Genomic DNA, 22,377 nt, shown 5'->3' on the forward strand with positions numbered 1-22,377 from the left:
CCCAAAATTATTTTAGCGGAAAACTGCCTCGATTGTCAATAAGTGTGACAAAGAATCATTCTCAGTGTGCAAATTTTGATGAAACAGTATTTTTAAAATCAATAACGGCGCCTGCCACATCCTTATGATCATCGAGGAAGGCAATGATTGTTAGTTTGACAGACATTGCTACTAAAGACCGTTCCGATAATAATAAATACACTAACGATGAACCGTTATTTCAAATTGCGTGAAATATTTCACGAAATTCTGGCTGCATCCTGATGTTTACATTCTACTCTAACACGTGTGATCAGTTTTTTTTTTATATTTTGCGAGGAAATGTGAAAATGCGTGGCCTTACTCCTGAACAAAGAAAACGGATTATGCACAAATGGTGTACCGTCAGTGGGCTTTCCTTAAAAAAAAAACCTGGCTAAGGAGGAGAATGTGAACGTTGGAGCAGTACAAACCGCATAACGGAAGTATGAAGAATCATGCACTTTCGAAGATTCTCCGAGGCGTGGAAGAAAACCTGGCCCCGTTGACCCTGCAATCGTTAGTTAGTCTTCATCTATTTGATTCCTAATCTTCTATTCGTTGTTCCCTAGTTTGAAGTGATTAAGACTAGGGTTCTGATGCATGGTCATTATCGGTGTCATTCCTTAATTTTGTTGCTAAGGAATCCAATTTTGACTGACAAAGGGTATAAATAGCGGAACCTTTCAATTAGAGTCGGGTCCTTGCGATAAATACCAGAATGACAACTGTAAAAAATTCGAATACTTCATCATTTCTCAATAGTGATGGAGTAATACGACATGCACTAAACTAAGGACACGGGATATACAGGGTGCGTGACAAATTTTTGCAGTAAATGGCATATTTGAGAAAAAATACACCAGTTAGTGATTCTAGCAATGAATTTTGTGCGATTTATTTTCTTTCGCAACATATGGAAGTTGTAAGTAAATTTATTCAAAAAAAATTGCCTCCCCTTTCGACGACTGTAGTTAGACGCTTCCGGAAACTGCAGTATGCACGTTTTAAAATGTTTCGATCCATAGATGTCATCACTGCCTTGATTTTAGCTTTTAGCGACTTAAGTGTGGTGTGAGGGGTTCTATTGGTATCCCGTTGGACGACGCCCTATACAAAATAATCCAACGGATTGATATCGGGACTGCTTGGGGGCCAAATTTCTTCCTCCCAAATTTACGAAATATTTTCCGTAAGCCATTTCTGTGCTTTATTAGCAGTATGAGCAGGTGCTCCGTCTTATCACTTTCCCAAGCCTTTTTTAATATTATACACTGTTCTTTCAGACACATTTACCGACCGAATTATTTCTTTCATGCATACTCCGGCGCGCAACAAAGCGACAACGGCTGACAGATTGCTCTCTTGTTTCGACATCTTTACGTTAACTCAACATTGTTTGTTTAAATCTTACACCTAACAGTATAAGCTATCCAGTGCTGCCAAATATATCTAAATCATGATGCACAAGCATGAGAAATTACTATTTGAAATTTACTGCAAAAATTTGTCACGCACCCTGTACTACAATAGATCAAATTACTGGTCGCTGTGGTGTTACGTCCCGAACAGAGAAAAAAAAAATGTTCCTGAATCGGTCAAAGCCATTTACACCGAAAAATTTAGCAAGAAGGTCATAGTTTGGCCACCGACAAACCGACATGAAACTTAAACTTAACTCTTGATCGAGAATCCATAACGGCCGATTCAAATGTGCAGCGATCCCATCTGTCAAAACCATAGAAATGTTTTATCTAGATAAAAATAATTTGTCCGAAATAGATTAGACACGAACCAACTCATACATTTTGTACGCGTGTTCGTGGCTAGGATAAATATTTTCCGCGAACACGGCGGCAGATGTCAGTTTTGTGCTTTTATAAGAAATTTCTTTGTAATTTGAATGATCAGAAATGTTAGTTTGTCGGTGGTTTGGCAAGCGATATGCCAGTGTGGAAACATTTCTCGACCATTTATAACGGCAGGCACAATGAATAGCAAAGTTTACTTGAAGGAATGTCTGTAAAACAGATTACTACCCTTCATCAGGCAGCATGGCAAACCTGTAATCTTTTGACCTGATCTTGCTTCCTGTCACTATTCAAAGGATTCGTTAGATTGGTATGTATGTATGTATGTATGTAAGGTAGCCACCATCCCTTCGAAGATCTTGTCTTGTATGCAGCTCCACTTAATAGCAAGATCAATTTGAGCTACCGATCTGAATTCACAATATCGCTGTATGAAGGGCCAAAAACGGTGGGGTGGACCCGTAAGCAGAGGCACTTAGGCGAAATCCACGGGAATTTAAGAATCTCCTTCCAACGATACGATCCAACAAATCAAATAACGCAATTCACAATACTTAAGCTTCCTACAGGATGGTTTGTTAAGAAGGGCGCGTCAATCTCCATGAAACTGTTGGAGTAGAATTTACACCATCACAATCGAATCGGTAGGATAAAGAAAATGATAGTGTTTATTCCCTCCTAGACTCCGGTTTTCATACCACTCCAATCGTCCAGTTCCAGGTCAAATGATACCCTGATGCTCCCTCCCAACCCAGTATTTATTTATATATATATAGTAAACATATGTAATGGAGAAATGAAATATATTAGAACATTAAAATACGTAATAATGAAAATACATTTAAAGGATTCGTTAGAGTGGTGTACAATAATTATAAAGTCACATATGTGCCAAAAGAGTTGAATCCACCAAATTACCCTGATAAAATTGAAAAAAATCAAGAAAGATTGGTCTAGAGTGGTAAAAATGGCAGGCGAAGGTACTGTGATTAGTGTCAATGGAAAAGTTAGAAAACTCGGCTACTCTCAATAAAATCCTGCAAATTCAATTTATGTGTGAAAGAAAACATGATAATAAACAACATTTGAAAATAAAATGGCCTAAAGCTTCACCCTAGTTTCATTTAATTCACTAACAAAGTGTATTTAAAATCAACGGAACAGTCTATAGAGACCGGAAACACCTCTGCATCTCCCCACCTCTAATAGAAAGAGATGCTATATTCACCATAGAAAGTGATGTTATCCATGGTTTTCTGCTCAGTACGCAAAAACGGTCACCTCTAGGTAACCGAGCACCTTATATCGAGTTGCTCTCGCGAGAATTATTGTCAATTCTAAGATAATTGTAGACAGAAATCTAAGAACTTCCAAGAGGTGATTCCTAAAGTGGTATGCAGAGAATTTCCAAGGCTGATATGGACAAAAATTTCAATTGAATTTCAGAGAGAATCAAAAGATTATGCAGGGGAATCCTGAAAGCAATTCTGAAGACATCTTGCGATGATTGTAAGGAAAACTTTCAGAAAATTCCAAAGATACCGTGGGCTACCGAAATCTAAACAAGATTGAATTCATACACCTCATACAAAATGGAAGGCGTTTTGTAAGAAATGTATGGATTTTGATTAACAATCTTTAAAATGATTTCCCAGTCCGCAAGCCACATTCAGTCAACAAGCTGAAAACATTTCGCGGACAGCAAAAACTCATTCAGCGGGTTGTTGGATACGCACCATTTCTACGGTATCGGTATTCGGGAGGGTCATATACTATTCTTGCTAAGAGAAACTATATATTTCTTCTCGATTAAGATGTGAAGGTTTGTGGGGAATGATGATAAAGATGAGAGATTAATTGGGATCGTATTCTGTCGAAGAAAGCCTAAGAACCACACCCCAACAAAGTAGAATGCGGTTAATAAGCAGTAGTAAATCTCCACATGCCCTTTATGTTTTCTGACTGATTTTTTTCGTATACCCGCTATTAAAGTCTTCTAAACAACGACTCATTTATTTATTTATTTCGTCAAGCAAATATAATACATATATTCACTTTTTGAATATATACCTTAAAATTAACATTCAAACTCTTCTAAATTAGCTCTGAAACACACCAGAACGATCCCAGACTAATGAGGAAATGCGCTGAATTGAACCGTTCTTCAGATTTCCCCGTAAATGCTCTTGGAGCCATCTGTATGTAGGCCCTTGATATCATTAAAACCTCTCCGAAGATCAGTTAGCCTTTACTGGACCGGTCCATAAGTCTCAATACTCATTGATACTATCTATTCAAACATCCTGGAAGGAAAGGATTCCGTGCCGAAAGATACTGTCACGCTTAGTATCATCCTGAAACAGGTCAGAGCGACTTCATTCGCATCATGTTATTTTTTCGAGATTTATCCGCACATGAACACTCTGAATATTAACTCAAAAGATGAGTTTTTGTCGCAATCATTTGGCACAATTTACAATTAATCATACGTCGTTGTTAAGTTGTTGACTAAGTAACTCATCACAAGAAAAACACCAAATCGAAAAACTGTCCAAGGAACCTCTAGTATCATACAGCACAACATGAAATCTTCCAAACAATGTCAAATATTAAAAGACCTATTTCACTCACCAAACATCAAGCGCCAAGCGAAATCTTTCCAACCGTCAATACCGCTCGCAATGTCTGCCGGTGGAACCAATCGAAATTCATTATTCAGTACACACGCACGCAACATTCGATCTTCAGCTTTTCATCGTGTTACACCCTCATCTCCTTTCGGTTTGCGGATTGATTGAGGTAGTAGAGAAAGCGTAAGTTTATGGCGAAATCCTTTCTCAACCATAACCACCTACAACAGAAAGACCGTTCCAGACAGCTTGGTGAAACGTCCGGATAAAAGATGTTCGGAGTTCAAGTAAACAGCAAACAACGAGACGTGCTGACAGCCGAAAAGATAAACAAATTTCTATATCACACACAAAAGATTCTATTTCGCCCGCCGGTGTCGTCCTTGAAATGTTTGGGTATGGAACGCTATGAACGGTCGTTCGAGATAAATGGTTCCAGATAGAGACTTTAATGTCAGCTACAATATTCTATCGTCTTTGCATTTCTGATAAAGGCAAATGCATAGAACCGTAATGGCTTTACGATGTTGATCTAATCCGGCTTGGCTTTGAGATTGAATTTAAGAGACTCGAAATTGTCCAAATCGTGAACATCGTAGCAGATATCCTTCTTCTTATTATTATTTTCCAGCAATGTTGCTGCATAGCATGGATAGTTGTGTTGCAGAAAAGCGAAAGCTGCCGACCAACAGCAAATCCGCTCACACGACTCACCTCAGCCACAATTTGTGACCTCGATACCCGGTGAACGGCAACGACGACGACGACGCATTCAAAATCGTGTCAATCCGTGCTGGTCTCCATCCACACGATGATGCATCCTCGCAACAACACGGTCGGGCGGCCAACATCGAACGACGAAGACGAGGGGGAAAACGACAATAATAAAAAATGCTACTGAGACCGCATGAAAGTGGATTAAATTTCAATTAGTAAGCTCCCTTTCTCGCGTGAAAATGTATCGAATGTGGACGCGAGTGAGAGGGATCCCCAACGAACGCGATTTCTTTTCTGTCCATCACGGAAATCTCTCTTTCTGTGTGCCTTGTGTCACATGTGGCGCTAATAAATCAAGGGCTACTGCATTTGCATTTCGAGAAGGGTCATCAGAGCTGCACTCTACTGTTTTGATAATGTTCAGTCCCGGAACGAAACGATTTCGTCAAACTTGGGACATTGCTTCACTGTAGATAAATCAAGTTCGGCCGAGAACTAGAAAATAGTGAATGTTCATGAGACGGGACAGTCGTCGTTGTTGTCGTCTTCAACGTAGAAATCATGCATACGCGTGTCTTTCATGGGGGAAACATAAATCAAATTGCACAGTAATAACCAGCTGGGCATGAAACCGAACCATGCCAAACCAGGATTATAGAACTAATGTAGAAGATAGATTGTTTCCAGGCACGCAAGAGTTGGAGTTGGATGTCGATTTTTCCTAATGGAAGTGCGAGCGATTGCAATTGAGTCACGTGTATGCGTTGCTTATTTTCAAAGAAACGTGACCTGATTTATAATTGCTCTAGTGTGTGTGTCTGATCAGTGAAACTTGGTTGATAGAATGCAGCATACACTTAATTATAATTGATACTGGAATTGAACGCAACAGATCGCAAAATACAATGTACAATACACACTAGCTAGCGCCGAAGGATTCTTTTGAAATTGTGCTCAGAAATATTTTTGAAATTCCTAAGATTCATTTGGAATTCTCACCATCAATTCTTTTCAGAATAACCTTAGAATGCTTAGAGAGATCCTTCAACATTATTTTAGAATTCCCTTGCAATTTTCCTAAGAAATCTCTTCGAACTCTCCTCGATATTTTCTTGGAATTTTATTCGGAATCCTCTTAAGGGCAAGGTTTATATAATCCACAAATGACCGTTGTCATAGTTGGTGCCTTGTAGAATCAGCCCATGATAGCAGCCATTTGAGGATTCTATGAATCTTGTCCTTGAAACTCAATTGTAATTTTGCTTGGAAATTCTCTAGTATTAAGAAAGAGATGAGGATTTTTTTTTGTGAATTAATAAATTTGTACAGGCTCAATCTAATAAACTTTACAGAGCCATGCTATCATTTGCATTTTACATAATTAATGTCTTAAAGGAATTGAACCGCTTAATCGCGGTCGTCTGAGATTAGTAGAGATTTACAGTTTTATTCAATTTCACTGCCTGTCCATCAGTGACTTCTTAAGTGTCTTGTACTAATACCTGTAATAATAGTCGCTTTCTCTTTATACAGGTATTTCTCTATGGACGCCCACATTTATCACACTTCTTTGGAACTTTAATTCGGTTCCCTAGGAATTCTTCTCATATTTCTATTGCAACAAATTCCCCGAATTCACTTGGCATTATCTTAAGATTTATTTTGGATTTAATTTCAGAAATCGATACCCTAGAAATTCTTTCTCGAAAGCAGTAGGATGCTTGGCATGCACAGTTGTACACACCAACTGCTCATTTGTTAATAACTTTTCACTCAGTTGTTGAAATTTGTTTTTCTTAGAAGTAATTGATAGATTATGATCATAGTTTACTATAGATATGCAAAGAGTATGTAAATCTTAACATTTGAATCAACACCAATGATTTTTTACACTTAAAGTCCGAGATATGCAGCGATTTTCTCACTTCATTTTTGCAACGCAAAAACAAATACAGTTTATTACTAGAATTAAAATCTACTTTTTTTTTACGCATCTATAACAAGCTTATACTCTCTATTGTATCAACTGCTTCAAACAGAACTATGTTTCGTCAACTGTTTGCAAAGTTATTAGCAAATGAGCAGTTCGTGAGCAAAACTGTGTATGCCAAGCATGGTAGGAACTCTACTCAGAATGCTCTCGAAATTATCCTGAGAATTTCTTTAAAATTATCATTAAAAATCCTGTTTTAAATTCTTGAAATTCACCTGCAATTTTCATGATCAATTCTTCTAAGATTAACATTAGAATGCCGCGCATATTTTTCCTTACACATCACCTGAATCTCCCATCTCAATTCTAGACAAACATGTCGAATAGGTTTATGTGTCCAATGTAAATAATGACTATCATTGTCGATTATTCGCGGATGACGAAAACTAACAGCAGCATGTGGTAGAAGAAGCTCGCTCCATCGGGTGGTGTAATTGTGATAAATCTATCTCATAGTTTACATTAAGCACACTGAACCTTTTCAAACGTTCATCTTGAATTCTCTCAGAATAACCTTGAAATTGTAGTCATAACTCTCTTGGAGTTTTCCACAGAAATTCGTTATAATTTTTCACAGAATCCCATTTTATTTCTTCCCAAAATTTCATAGTTTTCATAAAACTTTTTTAGGAAATTCTGTTGAATACCAGAATCTAGAAAACTGTTGGAGATTTTTTTTTATAACCCTCTATCATTATATTTAAATTACTAATTTAAAAAAAATCAAGTTCAGGCTGTCAATAAAAATCTAAGTCTGAAAATTCAGGAAAAATACCAAGCCTTAAGGAGATAAGGGAGAGTCTAAAAATGGGCATAATAATAGTTGATTTGCTCTGACCCATTAAACATTTCATAACTCAAATTTTTGGAAACTGTAGCAAATTCGTTTATGAAAATGCTACCCAATACAACGTGGTCCAGGATGGGAATTTAGCAAGACAAAAGTCTAGTGCTTTTGTTTTTAGTTTTAGACAATTGGTTGAGATTTTTTGCAAAAATTTCCTTCTTTGAACGCTTTTTTATTGGAGTGTTGATTTTAAAAAGGGTGTATTTTTTTAAAGAAAATCGTAGATATTATGTTTTTTTTTTCTTGATTTGATTTCCGTACTGAATACCAATGCTACCGACGCCAGGAAGGCAGTTCCCACATCTAGACCCTACCAATCGACTCATCAACTCATGGACCAAAGGAAGGCGTGATCAAATTTTTTATGCCTCAGAGAATCCCGACACCACCGGCACCGCTATAAATATTTTTTCGGTTTGATTTGTCAGCAAAAATGTGCATAATAGCTAGCTTTAAATACAATGCTCAGAAAAAAAAGTTAACGCAACAAAACTATTGTTTAGGTACGCCCTAACTGAATTCAGTAAATTTTAGTAAAATATGTTAAATTATTATATTACAGTATATCTCAAAATTGAGCGTACAGCTGTCCGTACAGTTCAGAAAAAAATAACAGCTGTACGAGCACATCTTAAATGATAGATTTCTAAATTTTTTACTGCTGGTTATCGGTATAGTATTGGGCTTATTTGGATGAGTGTGTAAGAAGTTAGAGCTATTTTAGAAAAACTAAATTTCCTGAAAACCTCATTTTCTTGAAATACAATGAACCAAACATATTGAAATTTTGCTAATATGTTGTCATAATAAAGATCTTTAAATGCCTGAAATTTACTGAAATTACTCAAACTTTATACATACTCTGCCAATAAAGTCCAAAGCCATACTGATAAATCAATAAATAGTTGATCAACCACTAGCCAAGATTTCAAAAATTTATCTACTCACAGTGTTTCAAAAAATTCCCCATTCAGGTGTACGCTCAATTTTGAGATACACTGTATACTTTTGCCCTTACACGTAACGTTTTTTTAGCTATCGCTCTCTTTGAGACTGTACCACCCTACAGGAGTGTATGAGATCAGCGAGCTTGTCACACGGAGGGGCTCGGCGTCCTAAGTATTAGTAATATCACCCAAATGAGGGGTTAAACATCGAGATAGTGTTTTCAACTGTTCCTTGAGCCATTTTCGTTGCACAAGTTGGCTGCAAATCGTAAATTATATCACACATCATAAAGAGGACAGTACCTAAAAAGGTGACGTGTTATAAAATAAGTATATTCTAGACTCAAGGGACCACAATAGAGTCAAATATGATTAGATTGTTCTGTCCTAGAAAAAAAAATCCAGTGTCTCGCACAGTGCTATTATGGAAATTATGAGTAAAATTCCAGGGAACTCAAAATTATCAAAAGGACTGGTACGGTTAATTCTATTTGAATCCTTTCTTAAAATTAAAATTCCTCCTTCGAATTCCCTGAAATTCCTTGTAATATTATGACTACAATCCTGAAACTACACTTAATCATCATCTATGGCAGTAAATCTCTTAAACGTTTATCAATAAATCAATCGAGAAAAATTCTGAAGAGGGCTGCAAGGATAAATATATTTTTTTTATTATTATTATTATAGTCACTTTAACGCTCTTGGTTCATTCGTGACTTGTACGGGGATGATATTTGAACTCACGACTTTGGTAATTAGGTAATAATTCTAAGGGAATATCAAGCTTTAAATAGGTCAAAAAATTATTTGCAGAATTTCAAGCAAGTTTAAAGAAAGCTACAAGAGAACTCAAAATAATTTTGAGGAAATTTCAAAAAGTTTTCGGGAAGGTTTGCCAAGTATATTTCCAAAAAAAAACTCTGTTTACTAACAGGTTCTCTAGAATTTTCCAAATAAATTCTACGGAGAATTTCAAGACATTCCAAGAAATTCCAAGAGAACCTCTATTTTGAGAAGATTTTCAAAGAAATTCAAAGAAAAATGCCCAAAGCATTCTGAGGTGAAATCCATGCATACTTTTCCCAATTTTAAATGACATATCAAGAGATTTTCAAAGTAAATTCCAAGCCAATTGTAAAGAAAATTAAGGAGAGAAATTAAAGCCAATTTTCGCGATAATTATTAAGAATCCGAAGATAAATGTAAAGTGAATTTCAAAATTATTTTCTGGGAGGAATTGCTAAAGTGTTTTGCACAGTAAGAATGTTCTTCCTTACAAACAATTTTTTATGAAATACCGGAAAGGATCATGAAAAAACTTAATTCTGAAGATATTTTTGAATGATTCTAAGGCAATCCTTGTGAAATTGTCGAGGGAGTTTGAGATGAGTTCCAAAGGAATGATTTAACATTCAAGATTCCGTACACAGAAATTCAAGACCCAGGATTAAAAAATCTAAAGACTTTGAGAGAACAAATATCAAGAATCTGGTATTAGAAAACTGTTCCAAGATTATGGGACTAGAAATTTCAGAAATGTCTAACAATAAGGTATGTGGGATCTCAAACTAGAAAAAATCCTCTACGGACGCATATTCAATATCTCAGAAGTGGAGAAATTTTCTAGATGCTGTAACATGAAAAGTTGGGTCTTTCTTAACTCAGTCGGTGAAGGCGCAGCTACAAAGTAAGACCATGCTGGAGGTGACTGGGTTCGATCCCCGGTCGGTCTAAGAATTTTTAGGGTTGAAAAGTTTCTCGACTTCCCTGGGCATAGAGTATGATTGTACTTGCCACACAATTATACTAATGCAAAAATGGTACAGGCATCGAAAGCTTTCACTAACCCTAAGTTGAGAGCACGCGATAAGCGATAAGAAATACGATCAATAAGAAGAAGTGACATGAAAAGTTTTCAAGGTTCTAAAATTAACATAAGTATCCAAAATGCCAGACTTGAGTACATTGCTATTTTTCCCCGACTTAATGTTTGATATGCTGTACTATGGAATAGTTAAAAATCCTGGACTTGAAGAAATTTTCAAGAGATTCTAAGAGAAATACTTGAGATTTCAAACTTAGAATATGTAGTAAAATTGAAAATGAACTAGTCAGTTGGCTAAAAATCTCCTTAAGGGGGTAGTACACTTTGAACGTCCAAAAAGTAAGGCATTTTCGTTAATTTTTTGAAGCAATAAAACACTCAGGGAGGGCAAATATGTTATAACCCATTTATTATTTATCCTTCTAACTACAATTTGTATTTTTTTTTAACTCGATTGGCGTCTCCCCGTGGCCGGTGCACCTCCTTTCCATGTGATCCTGGAACATAAATCGAACAAAAATCCTGATAAGTAATGAAATTTGGGTTAGAAATACGTATTCCGATTTTTTTTTAATTATTTTTTTCAAAAGTTGTGGCCTTAGGAAAAAAGTCCATTTTTTCACCCTAAAAATGCTTACAAAATCGTGGATTAAAAATCCATTTTTGACAAAATCGAAAATGTGGATACGTATTTCTAAGCAGAATTTAATTCTGAACAAGAAAACCTAGGCGATATCGAAATTTGATGATAACTGGTTAGAGTTATTTCCCACGCGTTTAAAAATAAAATTGCTCTCTCAGCGCGCCGGTACATGTTTTAGGAAATCGCTTCGTAAAGCGGTAAGGAATATTCTGGCGGACTTGGAGTCTTTTCTAAATTAAAGTATACATCCCAAGGAACATTTTAAGCCAAAAAAATGCATTTTTTTTTTTGAAAAATCAAAGTGTACTCCCCCCTTAATAAAGCTTAAAAAAAGTTATTTTATGGTTCCAATTAAATTCCCGATTATTTCCCGGGTTTTCCCGGTTGTTTTCGATTCGCGGTTCTTCCGGTTTTCCCGGTTCAGTGGACACCCTGATTAAATGTGTCCGGAAATATGTTGCTCGGGGAAGAATTCAATTAATTGAACTGAATTAAGCTTGAATTTAACGTCATAATTGACGCTCGTACATGTCAGTTTCAGTACACCGAAATTTACATGGATTTTTTTTTTGCGTGTAACTTTGGGTTGACGAGTGTCTACGGTCCTGACAAGTTTCCAAAATGTTGTCGATTGTCTACACGGTGGGAAGGGGGAGGGGTCTAAAACATCTCAAATGTAGATTATGAGCAGGGCCTTATCAATTAGCCTCAGTGAACATACTAGAACAGTTTAATTCAACTCAACACCAATAGTGGATTATGAATCGGGTACTGTTATGCAGTAAACTTTAGCCTGAAACGCTAAGTTGAGCGGTTCCACGAACAAGTGGGAAATTTTTCCAGTTTTTATTTTTTGTATTTTTTGATTTGCATGAAACCTTGCATACAAGTTTTTGGGGAAGAAAAACGCCGTTTTGCATACTTGGTTCGCCATTTTGAATCTAGCCTTACTTATGAGAAGGGCCTATGAAAAATGCACATGATATCTTCAAAAAATTGTATCTTGGAAACGGTTTGTCCGATTGGTTTGGTGTCTTGGCGAAGTTTTAGACAATTGTTGGTGTTATATGGAGAAAATATGCACGGTAAAAAAAAAAGTTTGGTATTTGTGTTTTGAACTAAAATATAAATTTTCCCTTTAAAGTGACATGTCAATATTTTTTTTATTATCCTTATGTTATAGCTGACTAAAAATGCTATCTAGTGCACAGTAGGTTGTTCTGGAGAAAAATAGGTTACAATGAAAAAAATTGTTTTTAAAAAAAATACAATTTTCAAAAAAGCTATTAAAAAAAGTCAAAAAAGTTTGTCACCCTAATTTTATGAAAGTACATCAAATTTTCAAACAAAAAGTACTTCGGTAGCATTTTTCTAAGATGCACCGTTTAGAAGATATTACTGATTTAATATTGTTTTTTTGATAACTTAATAAGTTTTGGCCCTTTTCGGATGTGCTCCGTGTTTTTCCAGTTTCAAAAGTATTTTTTTCGGAAAGATTGGAAAATTTTGAGTTAAAATGACACTGACAGCTTAAAGATTCGAGTGAAATTCTCTGCCTTAAAAGTATTTTGAAAAACAAGTTACAAAATCCCACTATCAGGAACAATGATTTCTTCAAATGATTTTTGGTGCGTTGTGCTGAAAACGTGCTAACAAGTATTAGATACAGGTAATCAGATACCAGTTAGCTGTACTACGTAAAGTTGGTGATTGTAAACATGGTCTTTGTTGGAACTAGTCCACCATGGCCACGCTGGCCATAACGAGGCTAGCTCCGTCGTTGACCGTTCCTTAATAATAAATAAAAAGAACGCAGTAGTCACCTTCCATCAAACTAGAGGGCTGCCGACTGATACCTCAATCAACAACCGCCGCACTCTTTATTCATTCCAGGTATATACAATTTACAATCTTCTTCAATAACAATATACCTACGCCAGCAAATCTACCTCGCTCCAACTCTTCATCCAGTATCTACTAGGGAAAACCAAACAGTAAATGCAGAAAGGTTGCTAGTAGCATAGTGATTATAGTAATTTCAGCTCATAATCCTGTGTTTTTGAACGAGATCCAGTGTTGTTTGATAACATAATAATTGTAAAGGAAAGTGTAACACGTTTTGGTGCAAAGGTAAGTTTTAAATACACATTTTAATGATATGTTTTGTGATATTTTCGTACAAAACTAACAATTGGAAAATATTTTCTATGTTACAGATTACAAAATGAGTAAAATAAGATGTATTCGCCCATTCAAAGACATTCAGTGTTCGAAAGAGCTGCAATATCTCACGGATGGTATCATCCAAAAACTAAAATCAATTGGATTTTCCAAGGTATCCACACTGAACACCAAGGATTTTCGTGTTTGTTCGTCTTGCCGTCTACATATTGATTCAAGAGCTCACCTCACCCAAAACGAGGAACAAAGCGTAGCCGGCGGCTCAAGGATGCCAACTGTTCAGACCATACCTGATGTACCTGATTCGCAAAGCTATGAAAGTTTGGTCACGATACCATCAGAGTCAACGCTAAGCACTATTAAATTAAATGAAGACTTCACGATGCCTGTAGACGTCGAAATATTCAACCGAGGAATAGCAGCTATTCGTGTTTCGCCTATAGATTTAGGTAAGGTTAAAAATGTTCACTATCCTGAAAAAAAGTGCGCTGAAATCGTCGAAGGTGTACGAAGAAATCTTTTTAAATTAGACGCTAAAACAGAAAAATCAAACGAGTTTGATGAAGTCATAGAAAATATGTAAAATTAAATTTTTAAATTCAGCCACAAGGCAAGAAAAACTATCAATTTTATCATTGTTGCCAAAATCATGGTCAGTACAAAAAATTGTAGACGAAATTAAAAACCAGTAGAAATGTGGCATCAGATGCAAGAAAGGAAAGAGATAATGTATTTGATTCATCTCAAGGTTCAAGCTCTGGAAAAGCTTTGAGTAATGAAACAAAAGAACTGGTTTTGAATTTTTTTGAGGACGATGATATAAGCCGTGCAATGCCAGGCCAAAGAGATTTTGTTAGCGTAAAGACAGGAAATAAGAGATCAGCTGTTCAGAAAAGATTGTTAATGATGACATTGAGAGAAGCTTTTAATCTCTTTAATGAAATGTACGTCAATGTAAAAATAGGGTTTTCATCATTTGCAAGCCTCCGGCCAAGGCAATGTAAACTATTGACTATCACAGGAACACATAATGTTTGCGTTTGCACTACGCATGAAAATGTCAATTTAATTCTACATAGCTTAAAAAAATACAATGTCTTGAATGATCTAAAAACATTAACGAATAGATTACTTTGCGAAAATAAGACAACTCATTGCCATCTACGAAGATGTAAAAACTGCCCAGATACCTCAGTTTTAGAAGACAGTTTATTGAAACAACTGGAAGAAAACTTTGTTGAAAAGCTTTCATTCGAACAATGGGTTACCACTGACAGATGTGATTTAGAAACTATTGTAAAGCAAACCGATGAGTTTGTTTCATTTTTCAGTTCAAAATTAGAAAGTTTGATTCCGCATGATTTTGTAAAAACCGAACAATCCAATTTTTTGAAAACTACAAAACAAAACTTGCAAGATGGTGAATTTTTAGCTATTTGTGACTTTTCTGAAAATTACAGCTTCGTTTTGCAGGATGAAGTTCAATCACACCATTGGAACGTGCAACAGGCCACAATCCATCCTTTCGTAATATATTATACTGAAAATATGCAAATTAAACATTTTAGCTTCATTATAATTTCTGAAGAACTAAGACATGATTCAGTCGCTGTCAATTTGTTTATTGATAAAATGATAAACTTTTTACAAATTGATCAAAATAAAAACATAAAAAAAATTTATTTTATGTCAGATGGTGCTGCTTCACAGTATAAAAACCGAAAAAACTTTTCTAGCCTTTGTAAATTTAAGTCAAAGTATGGTATTGACGCTGAATGGCATTTCTTCGCAACATCGCATGGAAAAGGTCCATGCGATGCTATTGGAGGTACGATAAAACGCATGGCTACCAGAGCAAGTTTAGCCAAAGAACGCGAACACCCGATAAAGACTGCAAGAGAGTTGTTTAATTGGGCAAACAAACGAAAAGAAGAAGAACTTACAAAGTTGTCATTTTGTTATTCTACTACAGAAGAATACGAAAATATGTCTTTGCAGCTAAATAATCAATATAATAATGCAAAAACAATTCAAGGAACTCTAAAATTCCACTCATTTCTTCCTCTATCAAAAAATACAATAAAGGCAAAGCTTTATTCAAACTGTCCTGACAATGATGCCAAAATATTCAATATTGTTAAGAAAGTTGTGTAAACAATAATTTTATAAAAATACAGGAATAAAAATAAACTGATGATATCCAACATATAATGTTATTTTTTATTGCGCACAATCACCATCCCTGAAAAATAAGCTTAATTCGCTCTTTTGAATCTTGCTAATTGAGGAGCTTTCATTTGCAGTTCTCAAAAAGGTGTATCTCGAAATCGAGTTGTCTCATCGGTTTGATGTCTGTGGCGATGTTCGGCAATAGAGAGAAAATATGCACAGTATAAACACATCCAGTTTAAATGGATTAAACTGTTAGGCGATATGCAAGAGTTGAATGCACATTTTCAGCACAACGCACCAAAAATCACTTGAAGAAATCATTGTTCCTGATAGTGGGATTTTGTAACTTGTTTTTCAAAATACTTTTAAGGCAGAGAATTTCACTCGAATCTTTAAGCTGTCAGTGTCATTTTAACTCAAAATTTTCCAATCTTTCCGAAAAAAATACTTTTGAAACTGAAAAAACACGGAGTACATCCGAAAAGGGCCAAAACTTATTAAGTTATCAAAAAAAACAATATTAAATCAGTAATATCTTCTAAACGGTGCATCTTAGAAAAATGCTACCGAAGTACTTTTTGTTTGCAAATTTGATGTACTTTCATAAAATTAGAGTGACAAACTTTTTTGACTTTTTTTAATAGCTTTTTTGAAAATTGTATTTTTTTAAAAAACAATTTTTTTCATTGTAACCTATTTTTCTCCAGAACAACCTACTGTGCACTAGATAGCATTTTTAGTCAGCTATAACATAAGGATAATAAAAAAATTATTGACATGTCACTTTAAAGGGAAAATTTATATTTTAGTTCAAAACACAAATACCAAACTTTTTTTTTTACCGTGCATATTTTCTCCATATAACACCAACAATTGTCTAAAACTTCGCCCAAGACACCAAACCAATCGGACAAACCGTTTCCGAGATACAATTTTTTGAAGATATCATGTGCATTTTTCATAGGCCCTTCTCATAAGTAAGGCTAGATTCAAAATGGCGAACCAAGTATGCAAAACGGCGTTTTTCTTCCCCAAAAACTTGTATGCAAGGTTTCATGCAAATCAAAAGAGATGAAAATTACTCGTTGCTTTAATGATATGGAACCGCTCAGTTACGTCGTCGTTAAAAAAAAATTTGGGCTAGGGGAAATTCTTAGCAAAAAACGAAACAGTGAAAGTACACCTTCCTTTCACGTCATTAGTTTCGTTGGAGGCTCTAATTAAGTCCAATTACCATTTGCAACGAAAGTGAATGGCTATACGCTTTACCAATGCCCGCGAACATTCTTCAGTTAACACCTTAGTTTTTTTCACACATCGATCGTATTAAACTGGAGCAAACTGCAAAAAAAAACATCGATGATCGTCACTTGGTTGCAAAGTGACGATCGATCCGAAATCTCCATTGTGTCCATTTCATCTTCATAAAAAAAATCCGCGCGTGGAAATAGGAAGTGCAACGTCAGAAAGACGTCGGCGGCTAATAATCTAGTTCGTGGGATTGTCCGTGACGTTAATGAACTCACTTGCAAGCATTGTACTGCGAAGCTTATCGCGCGACGATGATCATCCCAAGTGAAACTTACAAGCAAGTGGTTTACAACACACTGAACACCAGTATAATGAAATTGATTTTTTTTTTGTGGAAATCTGTCTTTCTATATGCATCTTGGCGGTGTGATGTAGATTGATTGTAACCTTGGTTGGACGAGCGAGAGTAATGATGTCTGCGAGAAGAAACACCGTGTCGTGTCCTCCATCCCATAATGCCTTTCACCCTCGCATTCGCCTGTACCCGCATGATGGTCACGGTGGTGGCCAATCGAATTGAATATTCATCAGGTGATTTGCGTACACGACGGATTGTATTGATCGATCAATCCAGCCAGCCAGGCAGCCTGCTAGACGCACGAGCGATCGAGCGAACGATCGGAGCACTGTGATCGTTGATCATATTCATACACCGGGAAAATGTGTAGCCAGAAGCACGTGAATGCTAATGTGAGTCCATCAACCACGGCGTGCTTTAATTGAAAATTGCCATTTCCTTTGCGGGTGCTGCTGCTGCTGCTGTATGGTTATTATTCTCTCATAATAGCTCGTGAATTCAGCTTCAGGGAGTTGACGATTCGGCGGTCTTGTGAGACGTACATAAGAGTGTGCGTGTATGTGTAAGTGTGGAGGATGGCGGCCGTGCTTTAGGTGCGTAACATTGTTGCAAAAGAAAACAACGTTAGCTGCACTTTTGCTGTTTTACATTTCGATTCACATGACGTAAAACATGGATCGCATGAGGGCTCGTACGTCTTCCGGGTGGGTGGAGGGAGAAGGAGTTACTGTCTTAAACCTTCGCACAAGGTCCGGTTACAATTTCTCATGCTTAATACGTTTTCAAACTCGGTCAAGTCAGACTGCTGCTGGATGATTGCATAATTTTTCAAATCAGATTAAAACAAATCATCCATTGTAGTCGAGGTCCAGTCCACTTTCAGGTTCGCGCGCTCAGGGCACAGCTGGAATGCACAAAGTTCCCATTATTCATTGTGGCATCATGGCCCGCTTGGCACCCTCTGGGTGATACCGAGAGAGATTACCGTCAGATAATGAAGTGATTAGTGCCTTGGAAGAGTGCGCTTGCATATATTTTCCAACCTCTCGACTGAGAACGACTCTGGCGATGGCAGTTTCTTTAGATGATGCGTGCCGTAACAGTACACAATGACCATTATCATAATCGCTGTGGTGCGCGTTGCCGTTACAATTAATTCCGTAACAAGATGGGTCACTCCTTCGGTATGATCGCGATCGTAATAAGATATCAGACGCTGATTTACGTTTTTGGTGGGAAAGGTAGAGAGGGTGAAGAGATTATATTTGGGTCTTCGCCGCATTGAAAAGGGTTAGATAATTAATAAACTAATATTAATGAGTTGACCTAAAACTCAAGCATTTAAAATGTTTGCTTTTGTTACAATCAGAGGAATAAATATGTAAAAAGTTTAGTACACTCAATTCTGTTTTGACGCAATTTTATTCGTTTAGATTTTATCCTTCCTTAGGACGAGCACAGCAGTTTCAATATGTACCACCATTTTTTTTCTACTATTTTTTTAAAGAAGCACTAAGTTTGGTTGCGATTTGAGATCACACGATCAAAAATAAGGGTAAAAAAATCATCCAAAAACTGAATTGCGAGCATTCTATTACATATAACAGGTTGAGCAATAGCAAGTTTGGGAGCGATTGATAATTGATCAATATTGAACATAGTCACCAAGAAGATAAATTCCTTCCGACTGACAGTAACCCGAATGTCACATTACCTACCACGAGCTCGAATATGACATTAGTCTGAATCTTTGGGTATCTTTGAGGTTATTGTTTGTATCAGTGTTGGGAAAATATCAAAAAATCTAATCTCACCAAAGCCCAAGATCACGCTTGATTTTCGTAGACAAAAATCAACAATCAAACAACTACGGTTGATTTTTCAAGCTGTGATAGCGCAGCTCGGAATATCAAGCTAACGAAACTTACCAGTTGCAAATCTCAACAAACTGTGGTGAGATTGAGTTTCATGATTTTTGCTTTACACCCGAATGCAACCGAAACTTCCATAACGGCTGGCAGCAGCCACTTTGTGTCTGCCATCGGTGAAGAATAAAAAGAGATAGCAAACTATACTTTTTCTTTCTAAGAAAACGATGTGCAACGGAATAATTTTTGTGTCGAGTCAACTCTCAGCTTGATTTTTGCACGTTGTGAATAGTCTCGCAATATCAAAGGAGCTTGTAAAATCAATATCAAGCATGATATTTTGTTCCAATATCACGCGTGATATTGCGAGCTCATGAGAGCGGAAAAATATCAATTGATTTCTGATTTTGCCACAGGCTGAAATTGAACAAGCACTTAGACAATTTCTAAACATGGAAAATTTTCTAAACCTAAAAATACTTCAGTAAGGCTTACGTTTCAGATATTTTCGTAGCATGAACAGTAGGGTGACCAGAAAAAATGACCCCCACCCGTCACAGAGCCACTTGATCCCTATGCCAAACTGAGGCTCTGGTCGAAATTTGAGCGAAATCGGTCAATATTTACCCATTTCTCAAGTGGGTTAAAGTTTGTATGTGAAAAATCAGCAAAATATATGGAGATTATCCATGTCTTCACACTTCCGCCACTAGGTGACGTTGTGAACTTGCAATCATTTTTACAAGTCTTAGATTCTCATTGGAAATTGTATACCCAACAACTTTGTCGAAGACCGCAAGACGATGCGAGTTGATCTGAAAAAGTTATTATCATTTTTGAAGTGATGTCTAACTGATACTAAGATACAAGGAATTGTTGAGCAATTTTGACGTTTTTTTAAGTAATGTACAACGTTCTAAAGATATCGGGGAAAATATGCAAAAAAAAGGCAAAAGTAAACAAAAACACAAAAAACAGAAATCGTGCAAATATGAAAATTAAATTAACATCGATGTGCTTAGTTCCATCTAATTCCAGGGCTGTTATAAGATTTTCTAAATTTGACCCGCGAAATCCGCGAATTCTCAAAAGAAATCCGCGACTTCAAATGTTAATCCGCGACTAAAAATCTATTTTCATTGCCTAAAAATAGCATTTGTATACTACTACATGGCATTTCAAGCTTATTGCTTATAGCATATTAGATTTTTGCCTGCTCTCAACTTAATGTTCTTTGAAGTACTTTCACATTTTAATTGAGAGCTTTCTATGCCTTAATAAAGGAAGTAGAGAAATTTTCCAACCTGAAAAATTAATAGACCGGACGGGGGCGACACCGGCGTAGTGGTTAGCATCCATACCTCTCACGCCAAAGTCACGAGTTCAAATCTCACCCTCGGACATGTCACGAATGACCCAAGAGCGTTAAAGTGACTATATTAAAAAATAGACCGGACGGGAATCGAACTCAGTCGCCTCCAGTATGGACTTGCTTAGTAGCTGCGCCTTTACCGACTGAGTTAAAAGAGTATCGTTTGTATAATTTGCATTTTTTTTAAATAACATTGTATCATTTTCAGTTATTTATGTATAGTATAAATTCTGAGTAATTAGTGAACATAATAAAACACCCTTACATTATGAGATTCTATTGAATAATACCGGCCTAGATTTGATGAAAAATTATTTTTAAAAAATTAATGTATTTTCATTTGAAATGTAAATTTTCTTGAAAATTAACCTTTGCGTCTCTGACATATTTTGCTGTCCTAAATGTTGATGTTAATTTGGCTCTAAATTTATGAAGAGCTTTGAGTGGGTTGGTTTATTTCCTTTAAATTCCGTTATAATTGCTTATCTTTTGACAGATACGCGTATTTCGTCTACTACTTGCAACACCACCACTTACTTGGCACTGATGAAGTCTGCAAGTAGTAGACGAAATACGCGTATCTATCAAAAGATAAGCAATTATAACGGAATTTAAAGGAAATAAACCAACCCACTCAAAGCTCTTCATAAAGGGATTCCGTTAAGAGGTTCGACAAATTTAAAGGATCTAAATTTATCTTTTTTTTTTTACCGATTCAAACCCCACACCCTGCACATAATCGAGAAATTACCTGAGTTTCTTAAGGTGATACTCTAAGGAAGCCTTAGCGTGAAACTTCAAAGGCACAAATGTCAGCTTCCACAAAACATACAAATTTGAAATTGATACTCTCTGTTTGTAGTAGCACAGCAAACAAGAAGTAGCAATTTCAAATTTGTATGTTTTGTGGAAGCTGACATTTGTGCCTTTAAAGTTTCACGCTAAGGCTTCCTTAGAGTATCACCTTAAGTCACACTTGTGGTCACGTCGCGGTTCTGTATTTACACGGATATTCCTTGGGGTCTGCCCAATGGTGAGACATTTTCATTATATAATTTTTTTCTAATGTGGACCTAGCACTTTTCGTTGTAGAATCATAACCGAATCGAATATATGTGACTTTGTGGATCATGCGCGACTTATTTATTTACGCGACTAAGTCGCACAGACTGAACTACTTAATACTATTTTCAAGACTTAATTCCTAATCCTATGTGAAAATACAGTTTTGGACATGTTAAAATCGAATTTGTCGTCAACTTCATTAAAAGCCCGGAGACACGAATCAAGTGGATTGTGATGCCCATAGTTCGTCCTGTGGTACGGAATTGCCAGTAGAGGTGAACTTCGGAAGCGACGTGGAGGAATGTTGATCGGTATCTGCTCAAGAAGTGCAGGACAGTCAATACCTCCTGTGATGACATCAAACACGAACATACGCTGCATTTTAATTCGCCTCGATGACAGACTTTCTAAGTTGATTAATCGGCATCGGTCGGGGTAAGAAGGAAGATTTACTGGGTCATTCCAGGGAAGCTGGCGTAGAGCGAATCGTATGAATTTCCTCTGCACACGTTCAATTGCTAAGATCTGCGTCGCGTAGAATGGTGTCCATACAGGAGCAGCATACTCCAGGATACTTCGCACTAACGTTACAATATAACGTTTTGATGGCGTACACATCAGTAAAATCTGAAGCATTTCGACGAACAAATCCGAGCGCAGAAAATGCTTTGGTGCT

The 22,377-nt window shown here is 36.5% G+C and overlaps 2 protein-coding genes across 2 annotated transcripts in view; both read right to left on the reverse strand.

The window, feature by feature from the left end:
* Positions 1-22,377, reverse strand: part of LOC135702723 (probable peroxisomal acyl-coenzyme A oxidase 1) — a 365,647-nt gene that overhangs the window by 90,364 nt on the left and 252,906 nt on the right. The window lies entirely within an intron of this gene.
* corn (cornetto) overlaps positions 1-22,377 on the reverse strand; it is a 159,823-nt gene that overhangs the window by 62,051 nt on the left and 75,395 nt on the right. The gene's annotated exons all lie outside the window — the stretch shown is intronic.

This window comes from Ochlerotatus camptorhynchus, unplaced genomic scaffold, assembly GCF_037179485.1.
Source record: "Ochlerotatus camptorhynchus isolate MF236.1 unplaced genomic scaffold, CSIRO-AGI_Acam_v1.1 ptg000196l, whole genome shotgun sequence".
Classification (NCBI taxonomy): domain Eukaryota; kingdom Metazoa; phylum Arthropoda; class Insecta; order Diptera; family Culicidae; genus Ochlerotatus; species Ochlerotatus camptorhynchus.